Source organism: Pyrus communis, chromosome 9 (assembly GCF_041283825.1).
Source record: "Pyrus communis isolate YQ-2024b chromosome 9, ASM4128382v1, whole genome shotgun sequence".
Classification (NCBI taxonomy): domain Eukaryota; kingdom Viridiplantae; phylum Streptophyta; class Magnoliopsida; order Rosales; family Rosaceae; genus Pyrus; species Pyrus communis.
This window is the reverse complement of record NC_142573.1, coordinates 18879461-18892079: the sequence shown is the minus strand read 5'-3', so window position 1 is coordinate 18892079 and position 12619 is coordinate 18879461. Positions and strand designations below refer to the sequence as shown.

Here is a 12619-nt window from a genome sequence, read left to right as displayed (position 1 = left end):
TGTAGGTGGCTGCAATGATGAAGAGTGTATGCATGGTGGAAGAAAGGTGGAAGGTTGCAGCAAATGCTTAAGTGTTTGTGAAAGATGGCAGATTGTATGGATGAATGATTAGGGTCTTGTAAGGGTGGAAATGCATGTGGAGTGCATGATTGTTTATGATGATGTGCACGGCACAAAGGGAAATGGTTTTGGTGAATGGCTAATTAGAATCTAGGGTGAATGGTGTGTACGGTTTTTGGGAGAAAAAGTGTGTTGGATGATTTATGGAGATGCATGTGGATTAAAGGAATGCATGTGCAATGGATATAGGAAAGGTTTAAATGTCCTAGAACTAAAGGGAACAAGGTTCCAACACTTTGGTCTTCAATTAGGTCTTCAATTTCGTCCAACACTTTGGCTCCAAGCATAAGCTATCCATCCTTAGCCCAAAAGTGCTCCAAAAGTCTCCAAAATGCATCTTTTTGCTCCTTTAGCCCTTTGGACCTACAAACACACGAAAATAGCTTAAAGTACTAAAATAACTAAAGAAACATAACGTAAATGCACGAGAACAAGCCATTTAAGTCGCATGAATATGCTCCTATCAACGGCAATGATGGTGATTTTCTGGAATGGTTGCAATGATGAAATGGATGGGAAAGATATGTGAATGTGGCTGAATGAATTAGGTTCTTGGGTTATGGGAGTGACGGTTTAGAGAATGTTTTGATTGAATGTGCATGTGGCTGAATGGATTAAAGAATGGGAGTGCATGTGTTGAATGATTAAAGTGCATGTGGGTGGAAATGCATGTGGGTTGAAATGCATGTGAAATGGCTGAAATGTGTTGATAGTAATGCACGGCAAAGAGGGGGAGAAATGGGCTGGAATGTGTGGTGGATGATTAAGAATGCATGTGGGTGTTTGGTGGCTGAAATGATGAAGGATGGGAGTGCATGTGCTGAAATGGTAAAGGATGGGAGTGCATGAAAGCCATGGCAAGGGATATAATGAATGTGTGATGGTGTGATTGAATGATTAAAGTGCATGTGGGTGAATATATGGCTGCAAGGTGTAGATGATTATGGGTATGATAAGTGATAAGTGTATGGTTATGATAAGTGATAAGTGGTTATGATAAGTGATATGATATGTGGTTATGATAAGTGATAAGTGGTGATGATAAGTAATGGGAGCATGTGAGGGAATGAATAATGAATGCATGTGTATGGTTTTGGGAGAAAGGTGGAGATGCACGACATTGATGGGTTAAGTTGATAGGAGCATATTTACGCACCTTAGTTTAGCTTGTTTTTGTGCATTTATAGTGTTTTTCCTTAGTAAAGTAGTCTTTTAAGCTAGTTTTATGTATTTTCAGGATTTAAGGGCAAAGTATGCAAAATGATGCATTTTGGAGCCTTTTGGAGCAAATTAGAGCTTGGAATGGATATCATATGCTTGGAGCCAAGAGGATGGACGAAATTGAAGACTTGAAGATGATGATTCCTACTTGAGCAAGGTTTCCTAGTTGAATTAGGATTCCTAGTTAAAATGGGTTTCCTAGTTGAATTAGGATTCCTAGAAGAACAAAGTTTCCTACTCAAACAAGGTTTCCTAGTTGAAGTAGGAAAGTTAAATCCCAATGGCCTCAAGTTGCAGCAACAAAGAAGTTTTCCAAGTCCAAGAAGGAGAAGAATTCCAAGATGAAGAAGGATTAGCTTTCCTAATCCTAATGCACAAGGTTTTCAGCCACAAAGAGGAGTCCTAAACACTTTAGGACACCTTATCCTAATCCTATAGAGATGCCATGCACTTTACCTTATCTTGGAGGGTTTCTAGAAGCCTTAGATGCCCTATCATATCTTTGCCGTGGGTTTTATCCATCTCCCCTTAGTTTTTAGGCTTTCTAGAAGCCCTAACATTATCCCTAAGAAGGTGCAGCACCCTTATCCCTTTTTCCCTACAAATATGGCACTTAAATCATGATTCTAGAAACCTTATCTTATCTCCTACAAAGGTGGCGCCCCAAATCCTTCTAGAAGTGCCAATTTATGCCACAAAACACTTTGTTTCTAGAACCCTAAAAATCTGGCGCCTCTATTCCTTTTCCTTTGGGGTTTCCTACCTTCTAGATGGCCTATTCCTGATGGGTTTTGAATTCCTTGTCATCTTCAAACACTTAGTCCTTTTCCTTGCTAAATTGAGAGGGATTTTGCACTATAAATAGACCCCCTTGCTGCACCAATTGAACCACCTCTCATACACATTCATTCATTCCAGAAATTCGTCCAACCCTCTCCACACCTTTGCCGCAGCCACCAAACACTTTTCTCCTTAGTTTTAAGCCTTGCCGCACCATCCCCTTCCCCTAAACACTACTATATCCCTCCATGACCATGCATCCATACACCTAAGGCCCTAAACCTGTCCCTAGACCTTTGCCGCACCAAGGAGGAGGAGAAGGAAGCTCGGAAGTTCATGCAATTCGAGTTCGCGTCGCTGGAATTTCTAGGTGTTTCTTTTCCTTTAAATTCAATGTTTAATTTCAATTCTCTTTGTTTTGTGCGTATGAGGAACTAAACCCCCCCTTGGCTAGGGGGGGATTCGAAATACATGTTTATGCTTGCTATATGATTTGATTACCTCTAATTGCATTTCATAAGTTGTGAATTCAATTTACTTATCTATGTGAATTACATTGATTTGTGTGTGTTGGTTGAGAGTGCACGCTTAATTATCATGCATAAATTGGATGCTAGGATATAAGGAAATTTCACCTAATCGTTATGGAATTATATTCACAAGTAGTAAAGGTTGATGATCTCAATCGCGTTAAGTAAATTCTTGGCATAAGTTTCATGCAATCATAGTAACAAGTGCTTCGTCAATGCTTATGGTTTTCATAGAACTTAATGATTCTTTGATGCGGGATTTATACGCGCACAAATTAAACCCTCTTTTTGTCAATTGTAGTATATGTATATAAGTAGGGATCGTTCTAGACCGGGGATTAGGAGGGATTGTTAACCACTTGGATTTGACTCAAAAACGTAAAATAACAATATGAAACACTATGCTAGACTCAAAGAATGCAAAACTAAACTTTAAAACACTAAAACAAACCAAAAGACTCAAACATCACCCAAAACACACAAAACTGCCTTAAAAACACTTTCTGGGCAGTTTTGAGCACTTTGGTGAATTTGGACGAATTTATGTAATAAATTGAATCACAACACTTATAAACACAAACTAAAACACTTTCTAACTAAATTGGACATTAAAGTAAAGGGGGAATTAGATTTGACGAAAATTGAAATAATGAAACAAATTAATAAACTAGACAGAATGTAAAGATGAATGTGATAGAATTGAATGGATGGGAACCTAGCTAAGGGGTTCATCTCCACACATGTTACACTTGCATAATAAAATGATTTCCAATTGCATTTCAATAAACCATGAATTCTCAACACCCCAAGTTAACCGTGATGCACTAATTAACCTTCAAATCTTCCTAACGTTATTGAATTGGATGATGCATGCGACAATTCAAAACATTCCTCACAAGTCCTCAACATGAATGCATAGAAGAGGTACAAGCAAGAATCATTACGCTCTATGAAAATTATAAGTGTTGACGAGGCATTCGTTACTATGGATTGCATGAAACTTATGCCAAGAATTCGTTTAACGCGATTGTTTATAAGCAACCTCCACTACTTGTGAATATAAGTTCGTAACTATTAGGTGAAACTCACTTATATTCTAACGTCATATTCATGCATGAAAATTAAGCGTGCACTCTCAATAAACATACATAAATAAGTTATCAATCAAACAGTTAAACAAATTGAATCCACAACTTATGAAACGCAATTAGAAGTAATCAAATTAAAATGCAAGCATAAACATATATTTCGAATCACCCCCTAACCAAGGGGGGTTTAGTTCCTCATAACTTTGAAATCAAAGAAACACCTAAACATTCCTCATACGTACAAAACAAAGCGTATTGAAATTAAACATTGAAATCAAAGAAACACCTAAACATTCCAACAACTCAAAATTGAATTGTATGAACGTTTAGGCACTCTTATCTTCCTCTTCGTTGTAGCACAAGGTCTAAGGATAGTTTGATGGTGTGAATGGTTTGGGGAGTGGTGAAAATGGAAGGATGGTGGTGTTTGGATTAATAGGGAAGGCACGGCCTTGGAGGTTTGTGGTTGGTGTTTGTGACTGAAATGTGTATGGAAGAGTGTATTGTGTTGTGAATGGAATGAATGAATTGTGGCTGCAATGGATGCTTATTTATAGGTGAAATGGGGGGAACATGACAGCTAGGAACTTGGTGGAAATCTGGAATGGTGATGGGAGATGCATGTGGCTGATTTATGCATGTGATTAAAGGGTGGAAATGCATGTGCAATGAATATGTGGCTGCATGTGCAAGGGGACAATCTGGAAATGAAGGTGAATGTGCTGATTTGTGGTGCAATGATGAAAGGCAAAGTGCATGTGCAGAAATGATAAAGGGGGAAATGCATGTGGCTGCAATGGTAAAGGATGGGAGTGCATGTGCAATGTTTTAATGAATTGGGAAAGCATGTGCAAAAGGGGAATGCATGTGGCTGCAAGGTGTGAATGATTATGAGTATGATAAGTGATAAGTGTATGGTTATGATAAGTGATAAGTGGTTATGATAAGTGATGGGAAAGCATGTGGATTAGGTTGTGAAAGCATGTGAATGCATGTGTTGATGAATGGGATTGTGGAGATGCACGGCATAAGGGAATTGGAAAGGTTTAAATGTCCTAAAACTAAAGGGAACAAGGTTCCAACACTTTGGTCTTCAATTAGGTCTTCAATTTCGTCCAACACTTTGGCTCCAAGCATAAGCTATCCATCCTTAGCCCAAAAGTGCTCCAAAAGTCTCCAAAATGCATCTTTTTGCTCCTTTAGCCCTTTGGACCTACAAACACACGAAAATAGCTTAAAGTACTAAAATAACTAAAGAAACATAACGTAAATGCACGAGAACAAGCCATTTAAGTCGCATGAATATGCTCCTATCAAATACCCCCACACTTATCTTTTGCTAGTCCTCGAGCAAAACAAAACAACAAAAGAACACGAAACTAGACAAAACGAACAAAACAGAACCTACACCTTCCAACAATCGTCTCACGGATTTCCAATGCACATGACAAGTTAAAAATCATTATTCCCATAGATTTTAGCTATCTTTACACTTAAGTACATTCTTACTCATAGTCACCACATACTAGTTCACAATTAAGCATTTAAAATCATGATTGGAATGTAGTAACATGCCTTAGAGAATTTGCTCAAATCCTTACAAGAATGCACTCTATTTTCACACAGATTTTCTGACTACACACCTTACACTAGTTATATGTGAGAAGATTGATGTAAACATGTAGACGACACTCACATATGTTATAACAAGGAAAGCATTTTCTGGATTTACGACAATGACATGAATATGATCTCATGAATGGAAAGCTACTACTTAGAACGAGAACCAGTGATTCCATATGCTCATACCAAATTCAAACTCCACATATTGAATACATAACATCAAGATAGAAGTTGAGGGTTGTAACGGGGCTAAGGGTAATGGTTTAACAAAGAAAGGTAAAGTAAAACCAAGGTTCTTAAAGTAATAGGAAGCGAAGTAATGAAATTGACACTTAAACTCACTTTTAATGGCAGAAATCAACTTTTAAACACAAGGGAAGATTCATGCAACAACTAGGGTCAAATTCACTCTTTTGGACCCTTCCTTCAATAACCAATGCTTGTGAGATCATTCTCACTTATTTTTCAACTCTTTTTCTTTCTTTTCAACAATTTTTTTTTTCTTTAATTCATTCTTTGGCCGTGCCCTATTATCTTCCCCCACACTTATTTTCTGCAATATATTGATCAAAAGGAGTTCATTCTAAGTCATGCTTCACTATACTTCAAGAACAAGGGTATGGGAAAGTGCTACTCTAAGCTAGGTAAGGGGTGATGTGGTTAACAAAGAAAATAGGCTGAAAAAGGCTAAAAAGGGTTAAAACTTACAACAAATAAGAAATATGAAAAGGGATAGGCTTTTTGGCTTTGGTTTGACTAACAACTTCATCTTATTGTATGTTATGCAAACAATATCATGCTTTGAATGAATTGGGCATGAGTTCTAGTATTTGGAACTATAATGAAATGCATTCCAAGTAGCAACCAAGCAAAGAATGATGAGATCATGCAACGACTTTAGAAAACAAGAAATCACAGAGAATAACTCTCCAAAGAAAGTAATGGCTCGAGTCTCACAGGGTTGTAGCGTTTGTTTGAGTTCCTTCCTTCAAGCATGTTACAAAAACGAATTTTTCTTTTATGATTGCATGTGAAGTCATATATTATAACCATAACCAAGCATATACCAAGAGTAAATCAAACTTTTCTCTATGTTTATAACTCTTTTTAACAGTCATGCAATTACAAACCAAATCCTTATCATTGTGTTGGAAGGTACCCTAAGACACAAACACACAAAAATGACTCAAAACACTCTTTTTAGGTTTTTCAAAACATGTTTTTCAAATTTTTATGTGATTTTCGGATTTATAAAAACAAAACATACTAAAACACTCTAAAACAACTTAAAAACACCTTAAAACAGTAAGGAACAACATTTGAAGTTATGGGTGATAAAATCCCACGAATTTGTATTAATGTTAACAACATTAGTTACCCCCCCCCCCCCCCCCCCCCCCCCCCCCCCACACTTAAATCAAACATTGTCCTCAATGTTTTAAGCATAGATTCACACAAAACATAAGAAAACACACAAAAAGCACTTAAACATATTAAACATGGCAGAATGTAATTAATCAAAGAGAAGAGTTTAGAGACGCAAATCTGGTTAGAGACGCAAATCTGGTTATCAAGTGCAAGTTCCGAGTCCGTTTCTAAATTTGAAGAAGAAGTGGAAGACATGGCAGCGGACAACCGAACAATCAAGGAGCTTTCCGCTTCGGGATTGAACAATGTCGCACCCCTATGTATTCAATATCCAAGGGCGGCTCAAGACAAGACTGCCGAGTTCGAATTGAAGTCAAGCCTGTTACATCACATTCCGAAGTACCATGGGCTATCCATGGAAGATCCGAACAAGCACTTGAAGGAGTTTGAAGTCGTTTGCTCAAGCATGACTCCGGTGAACGTGGATGAGAGCATCTTGAAGATGAAGGCCTTTCCCTTTTCTCTCCAAGAGAAAGCGAAAGATTGGTTGTACGAATTGGCTCCCGGAACTGTCACATCATGGGAGAGCATGAAACGAGCTTACTTGGAGAAGTTTTTCCCAACTTCTCGAGTCATCCTCCTACGAAAAAGGATAAGTGGAATTCAACAAGATGAAGGTGAATCCTTTCCTACTTATTATGAACGTTTTAAATCTCTTGTTGCTTCATGTCCACATCATCAAATGAAGGAGGAACTACTTCTACAATACTTTTACGAGGGACTTCTACCTATTGAACGTCAAATGCTAGATGCCTCAGCGGGAGGAGCCTTGGTGGACAAGACCCCCACGGCTGCAAAGTCCTTGATTGCTAATCGAGCATTGAACGCTCAACAATACGAAGGCGTTGGACAGAGGAGTACCCCACGGCAACACCAAGTAAATGAGGTAAGTGCCATAACCGAACTTCAAAATCAAATGGCTAACCTTACTACGTTGCTTTCTCAGGTGGTCGAAGGTCCAAAAATCAAAACCGTAGCTTCTTGTGGCGTATGCTCCATGCAAGAACACCCTACGGACAAGTGCCCACAATTAATCGAGAATGGAGGGTGGGAGACACTCAATGCCGTGGGATATGGCAACCAATACCAATCATGTGGTGATCCGTTCTCTAATACTTACAATCCCGGTTGGCGTGATCATCCGAATTTCAAATGGCGAGACCCCCAACAAGGTCAACAACAAAACGGATTTAGGCAACAACCCCCGGGTTTCTATCAAAAGCCATTGGCACCACCACAAGCCCAAGCACAACCTGCCCAAAGCAATGTAGGTAATTCAAGTGATAATGATAAGATTTTTCAATTACTTACGACTTTGACGCAGGAAGTCCAAACTCAAAACAAAGAGAGGCAAATCCAAGACAAGAGGGTGGACAACTTGGAGAAACAAGTGGGACAAATTGCCGAGTTCATGGGGCAATTTCATGACCAAGGAAGGTTGCCTAGCTCAACGGTGGTCAATCCGAAAGGTGGATTCGAATCTGCAAAAGCTATGCATTTGCGAAGTGGAAAGCAAGTCGGATCTGACCTCAAACCATCCAAATCACGTTCCAAGGAGGAGGACGAGTTAAGAATTGAAGAGGAGGAGCAAAGGCCACTCACGGCCAAGGTGGAACCAAATATGCCGCAAGTTCCAAGTGATCCCAAGTCGTCCAATTCATCCAATAAAGGTAAAAACGTGTCAAGTTCAGTTCCTACTAATGATTTTCCTGCGAATGTTCCTTTTCCTAGTAGGTTTAAGCAAACAAAGAAAGAAGAAGCGGAAAAAGACATTTTGGAGACGTTTCGGAAAGTTCAAGTCAATATCCCCCTTTTGGATGCAATCAAGCAAGTCCCGAGGTACGCCAAGTTCTTGAAGGAACTTTGTACCAATAGGAGGAGGATTTCGACCAAGGAGGTTGTAAAAATGGGTGAAAACGTCTCAGCCATCTTACAACGCAAGCTGCCCCCAAAATGCAAAGATCCGGGTAGTTTTACAATTTCGTGTGTTATTGGTAATTCTAGGTTTGAATCTGCCATGTTAGACCTAGGTGCATCTATAAATGTCATGCCATATTCAATTTATGCATCTATGAACCTAGGAGCGTTGAAAAACGATGGTGTGATCATACAATTAGCCAATAGATCTAATGCCTATCCAAAGGGAGTTTTGGAAGATGTGTTAGTGCAGGTTAATCATTTGATCTTCCCGGCGGACTTCTAAGTACTTGAGATGGATGAATCGGACCATGCCCCGTCATTACCCATTCTCCTTGGAAGGCCATTCATGAAAACTGCTCGGACGAAGATTGACGTCTATAATGGCACGTTGACGATGGAATTTGATGGGGAAGTTATTAATTTTAATCTTTCTAATTCTATGAAGTACCCTAGTGAGAATCATTCATGTTTTGCTATTGATGTAATTGACTCTTTGTCGCAGGACTATTTTGACAAATTGAACAACGATGCACTTGAATTGGTCATTGCACAAGGCATGGACAAGCAAAGCATTGAAGCCACAACCATAGGAACCCACGGCATGCATGATCATTCTTTTGCCGTGCCCCCTAATGATGAGGTCATTGAGATGGTGGCTGCCCTCGAGTCATTGCCATCACAATCGGGTAAGTATTCGGACCCTATTTTAAATTCAGTTTCGGCTAATAAAATGCTTCCCTCAGTTGTGCAGCCACCTACACTTGAACTTAAGCCGTTGCCTAGTCATTTGAAGTACGTTTTCTTGGGTGAGGATGACACGTTGCCCGACATTATTTCATCCTCACTCACGGCACAAGAAGAGAGCAAATTGGTGCGAGTGCTTAAGGAGTACAAAACGGCAATTGGATGGACCTTGGCCGACATCAAGGGAATTAGCCCTACTACATGCATGCATCGCATACTTCTAGAGGAGGGGTCCAAAACATCCCGAGAGGCTCAACGCCGTCTCAACCCTCCAATGATGGAAGTTGTGAAGAAGGAGGTAATCAAGCTTTTGGATTGTGGAGTAATCTATCCAGTCTCGGATAGTAAGTGGGTCTCACCCGTGCAATGTGTTCCGAAGAAATCTGGAGTGACTGTGGTTGCAAATGCCGAGAATGAACTTGTTCCTCAACGCATTCAAACCGGTTGGAGGGTGTGCATCGATTATAGGAAGCTAAACGCCACAACATGGAAGGATCACTTCCCATTGCCGTTCATCGACCAAATGCTTGAGAGGTTAGCCGGTTATGCTTTCTATTGTTTTCTTGATGGTTATTCTGGTTATAATCAAATTGTCATAACACCCGAAGATCAAGAAAAAACCACTTTTACATGCCCCTTTGGTACTTTTGCATATCGTCGCATGCCTTTTGGTTTATGTAATGCACCTGCTACATTCCAACGATGCATGATGAGCATATTTTCTGATTATGTTGAGAAAATCATTGAAGTGTGTATGGATGATTTTAGCGTGTTTGGTGATTCTTTTGATGGTTGCTTGCATAATCTTAGTTTAATCTTAAAACGTTGCGTTGAAACTAACCTTGTTCTTAATTGGGAAAAATGCCATTTCATGGTTAAACAAGGCATAGTTTTAGGTCATATAGTCTCTGAAAACGGTATTGAGGTTGATAAGTCGAAAATAGATCTTGTACGTCACTTACCCTCTCCAACTTCGGTTAGAGAGGTTCGTTCTTTTCTTGGCCATGCAGGATTCTATCGTAGGTTTATCAAGGATTTCTCGAAGGTTGCACAACCTCTTTGCCGTCTCCTACAAAAAGACGTGACGTTTGAATTCACCAAGGAGTGTACGGCATCATTCAACCAACTTAAGGAGTTGTTGACTACGGCACCCATCATTTTTCCACCGGATTGGAGTCTACCTTTCGAGCTCATGTGTGATGCATCCGACTATGCTTTAGGAGCAGTTTTAGGACAAAGAAAAGACAAGAGGCCGCATGTCATCTACTACGCCTCACGGACATTGAACGATGCACAATTGAACTACTCCACTACGGAAAAAGAACTTCTTGCCGTTGTCTTTGCTTTAGATAAATTTCGATCATATCTAATTGGTACTAAAGTAATTGTTTTCACTGATTATGCAGCTCTGAAGTACTTGCTCACTAAAAAGGAGGCCAAGCCACGGCTAATTCGATGGATGTTGCTACTTCAAGAGTTCGACATAGAGATTCGGGACAAGAAGGGAAGTGAAAACGTGGTGGCTGACCACCTAAGCCGAATGGTGCACAATGAAGAGGCCCTACCCATTGCCGAGACATTCCCCGATGAACAATTGCTGTCCATTAAGGTTAGTGCACCTTGGTATGCCGATATTGTTAATTTTTTGGTGTCAAAACGTATTCCAAGTGAGTTCACTAGGCACCAACGTGATAAACTTAGGCATGATGCACGGTTTTATGTGTGGGATGATCCGTACTTATGGAAATTTTGTCCCGATCAGATTATACGTCGTTGTGTGCATGATTCTGAATGTCATTCAATTTTGAGTTTTTGTCATACATATGCATGTGGAGGGCACTTTGGCACACAACGCACGACCCTCAAAGTGTTACAATGTGGATTTTATTGGCCTAGTATTTTTAAGGATGCTAGAACGTTTTGCTTAACATGTAATAAATGCCAAAGAATGGGTGGTATTAGTGCAAAGGTCCAAATGCCGCAGGTTTCTATCCTAAATGTTGAAATTTTTGATGTTTGGGGTATTGACTTTATGGGTCCCTTTCCGTCATCATATGGTTTTATGTATATTTTGCTTGTGGTTGATTATGTGTCGAAGTGGGTGGAAGCAAAGGCCAACCGGACTAATGATTCTAAAGTGGTTGCAGATTTTATTAGAACTCACATTTTTGCAAGGTTTGGAATGCCACGAGTGATCATTAGTGATGGAGGGTCACACTTTTGCAATCGGACCATTGAAGCGTTATTGAGGAAATACCATGTCACCCATAAGGTTTCTACACCTTACCATCCTCAAACGAATGGCCAAGCCGAGGTTTCCAACCGAGAGATCAAGCAAATACTTGAGAAGACCGTTGGGCCAACAAGGAAGGATTGGCGCTTACGGTTAGATGATGCACTTTGGGCATATCGTACGGCGTACAAAACCCCCATTGGGATGTCCCCCTTTCGACTTGTCTATGGCAAGGCGTGCCATCTTCCCGTGGAGTTGGAGCATAAAGCTCTTTGGGCCGTCAAGAAGTTCAACATGCACTTAGATGAAGCGGGAAGTCTTAGGAAATTCCAATTGAATGAGCTTGATGAAATACGGCACGAGGCGTACGAGAATGCAAGCATTTACAAGCAAAAGACCAAAGCTTTCCATGACAACATGATCCGTGGGAAATCCTTCTCCATTGGGCAGAAAGTGCTATTGTTCAGTTCCCGTTTACGTTTGTTTCCCGGTAAGTTACGTTCCAAGTGGATTGGACCATTTGTTATTACTAATGTTTTTGTTCATGGTGCAGTCCAAATCCAAAGCTTGAAAACGGGACAAGAATTCAAGGTGAACGGGCATCGTTTGAAGCCCTATTATGACACCTTTGTGGAGCACACCATGGATGACACCCCCTTGGATGCCGTGGGTTCTAACTTGGAATGAAAGAGTTCTTCGTCCGGCTGTACGATGGTAAAACAAGCGCTACTTGGGAGGCAACCCATGCATTCAACAAAGGAAGACTTAGAAAGCACTCCAATTCCAGATTTGCGTTCCTAAACTCTTCTCTTTGTTGCTATTTCGTTTCTGCCATGTTAGGATGTTTAGTTACTGTTTTGTTTGTTTGTTAATTGTGTGAGTCTATGCTTGAAACATTGAGGACAATGTTTGATTTAAGTGTGGGGGGGGGT

General features: G+C 40.1%; 1 pseudogene; it reads left to right on the top strand.

The window, feature by feature from the left end:
• Window positions 1-10866, top strand: part of LOC148694367 (uncharacterized) — a 110626-nt pseudogene extending 99760 nt beyond the window's left edge.
• Window positions 10867-12619: the final 1753 nt, after the last annotated feature.